This window comes from Mus caroli, chromosome 8 (genome assembly GCF_900094665.2).
Source record: "Mus caroli chromosome 8, CAROLI_EIJ_v1.1, whole genome shotgun sequence".
Classification (NCBI taxonomy): Eukaryota; Metazoa; Chordata; class Mammalia; order Rodentia; family Muridae; genus Mus; species Mus caroli.
Genome location: NC_034577.1, coordinates 5,466,381 through 5,469,784, shown reverse-complemented (window position 1 = coordinate 5,469,784; position 3,404 = coordinate 5,466,381). Strand labels below are relative to the sequence as shown.

Below are 3,404 nucleotides of genomic sequence, written 5' to 3'. Positions count from 1 at the left end.
GAGAGAGAGGAGAGAGAGAGGACAGAGAGGACAGAGAGAAAGAGAGAGAGAGGAGAGAGAGAGGAGAGAGAGGAGAGAGATGAAAGAGAAAGAGAGAGAAGAGAGAGAGGAGAGAGAAGAGAGAGGAAAGAGAGAGAGGAGAGAGAGAGAAAGAGAGAGAGGAGAAAGAGAAGAGAGAGAGGAGAGAATATGCATGTGTATACTCAAATGTGAGGGTCAGGGTTCAACCTTCAATGTCAGCTTTGCTTTCTACTGTGTTTGAGACAGGATCTCTGTTTCTCCACACAAACCTGGCTGGCCCTCAAGCTTCTAGAAACCCCGTCTCAGTCTTCCATCTTGCTGTAGGTCTGAGATATCAGCCGTGTGTTACCACGGTTAGCCTTACAGGGTTTGTGGGGATCTGTATTCTCACCCTCATGCTTGCCTGCCAAGTGCTTTTTCTATGGAGCATCTTCCCAGCCCACATCTGACTTTAAAAAACAAAAACATGGGTTCTGTGGGATCAAGCTGAGTTTCTCGGGCTCACAAGGAATGTGCCTTACCCACTGAGCCACCATTCCAGCCCACAGACCTGTCGTGTTAAATCTGTAAGTAATATTAAAACATTTAGAACCAACTATCTTCTAGAGCAAATACTAGCTTTGCAAGTCTGTGTGGAGTTACGTTCTATGTCTTTGCTCCCTAATATAGAAATTATGGAATGGGAAAAGTCACACCCTTACCTTTGCTCTAGATAGTTTTCAGCTGTTCTCAACACATTTTAATCTCTTCTTTTTAAAACCTTTCGACACAAAGGCTTTGAGAAATGACAGATCAGTTCTCTGGCCTTATAGAGGAGGAAACAGAGAGTCAGAAATGAATAGATTGTGTAAGCCGCAGGGCTGTTTGGGATAGTACCAACAAGAGGCTTCATGACGCGGTGTTGTGTTGGCAACCGTATTATCAGACTGGCTGACAATGCAGTGATGCTATTTGCCTCGAGGCATGTGGTGGTATTCTCTGTGTCTAAGATAGTACACATTGGTTCTGGTGTCTCCAGCCAAAGAGAAAGTATTTAGGTTATGGCCATCTTTACAACAGAAAGCATTTCTCTTGTAGGGTATGAAATATTCTCCTGTGTGTGTAATAGGAAGACAGCTATCTTAACCAAACCTCAGTTGTGGCTTTCCAAAAGCCACTTTGAAAACACCACACATCTGTGCACTAGAAAGTTCCAGCCACAATTTATTTAGTGAACAGCAGCACTGAAATTTCCAGTGTTCAGTGTTGAGTTTCAGAACTGTAAGGAATAACTTATTCCATGTAAGACTCCAAGAAGTCCTTAAGATACAAAATAACCCCCTGGGACTGTCTGGAGGTGTATTTTCTGCTTCAAGGACACTGATTACTTTGTTTCTGCTACAGGCACAGATGGAATCCTGCTCTAAAGTGTTAATATTTCTCTAGGGGTGCAGGGAGAGCAGCTTAGCTAGGAGAGAAATCTGACTCACTGTCGACAAAGCACTCACAGCTATGGGAAAGAGAGGTATTGTGCAAATGCAAAGCTATTATTATATAAAAGCATTCTGAGGATAATATTAGGCACAACTGGATTAAATATTAATATTAATGCAAATAGTGGCTAAGAGCTTACAGAACCATAAAAGTCAATAACAAAGGCAATAAGGGTATAAAAAATTTGTATATGTCCCTCTGTGCACTCCAGGCAAACCCAACAAGCTAAGAAGTAACGATGAATAAGGAAGCTGGCCTGTCCATCTCTGCCAAGTCTATCAGATGAAAAGACAGCAGACAAGACTGTCAGACATCTCTTAAACAGCACTAAAAGTGAGACTTTAAATCAATTCAGTGTCTTTTGTTTCCACGTATGGTGAACTCCTCAAGTGTCGTCTTGATTAAGCTTAGTGTTCCACTTGTCTCATTAAGCACTGACCCAGGTCCTTCAGCGATGGGACTAAGGCAATATGATCAGAATCCAGTTGACATGGGGGAAGGTTGACGAGGGAGCTTCTTGGCTGCATCTGACTTTATCAAGTAAGCCTTGTAGAGGCTGAAGGCTGTGTGCTCCAGCTTCTAGGGCTGTAACTAGCATGTGGCATCCCTTTCATGCCTGACTCATGGGTTTCAGAGTTTCTAAGACAGATCTCACAATCATGTAAGCCAGTTCATTAGCACAGATCTAAGTCCATCTATCTACCTGCCTGTGCACCTTTCTCTGTACCTACCTACACATGCAAGCATGCACACACATACATCTGTAGATCATGCACACATCTGTACATCATGCACACATTCATCTATTTAACACCTATGTATTAATCGATCTACCTCCCTATCCATTCATCTACTCAACTATGTTTTGATCTCTTTACATGCTAATACATCCATCATGTATTATCTGTCTAGATAGATAGAGACGGACAGACAGACAGACATCTAGATGTGCTGGCTGGCCCTGAGGAAATACTTCCCATAAGATTTCATCTCAACAGAAGCTAATCTATTCATTTCTTTTTATTTGTTTATTTAGCTAATGTATATAAGAGTACTCTGTCTTCATACACACTAGCATGAGGGCATCAGATCCCATTACAGATGGTTCTGGGCCACCATGTAGTTGCTGGGAATTGAACTCAGGACCTCTGGAAGAGCAGTCCATGCTCTTAACCACTGAGCCATCTCTCCAGCCACACTAATCTCTTCCTAATCCCTGACAATTTCTTGGCTCCAGCTAAACAGTATCAATTGTCTCAGTAAAGTAGACATTGAATTTGGTGGTTCTGGTCTCTTGTAATCAGAGCTGAGTTTTCAGCCCTAGCTGACCAGAACTACGGATTTTTTTACCTTAAACTATGCAGTGGCCCCATAGAGTCTCTGAGTGACTCTCAAACTTTCCTCTGGGACTTCACGAGTGAGGCCTCCTTCATCTGCATTTCCCTTGAAAGGCTTATCTTCCAAGCTCCCACAGAACAGCACATCAAGCTGTGAACACTAAATGGCTTTTCTAGAACTTTGGTTCCAAAATCCGTTTAACAATACCTCCCAAAACAGCATGCTCAGGTCTATCACAGCAATACGCTAGGTACCAAGTTCTATCCTAGTTAGGGTGACTATCGATCGCTGTCATAAAATCCCACGAGCAAAGGTGCCTCGGGGATGAAATGGTTGATTTGATTTACACTTCTATATCTCTGTTCATCATCAAAGAATGTCAGGGCAGGAGTTCAAACAGGTCAGGAACTTAGAGACAAAAGCTGATGCAAAGGCCAGGGAGGAGTGCTGCTTCCTGGCTTTCTCCTCAGAGCTTACTCTGCTTCTTGTGAAACTCAAGACTAACCAGCGCAGGGATGACCCCACCACAGTGGAATCAGCTCTTTCTTTTCTTTTTTTTTTTTTTTTTTTTT

General features: G+C 42.7%; 1 long non-coding RNA gene across 1 annotated transcript in view; it reads left to right on the top strand.

Moving 5' to 3' along the window:
- The window catches only part of LOC110300796, a 16,921-nt gene that overhangs the window by 4,885 nt on the left and 8,632 nt on the right, over window positions 1-3,404 (top strand). The window contains exon 2 of the long non-coding RNA XR_002378631.2: window positions 1,706-1,827. This is a non-coding gene — a long non-coding RNA (uncharacterized LOC110300796). The remainder of the gene's footprint in view (window positions 1-1,705; window positions 1,828-3,404) is intronic.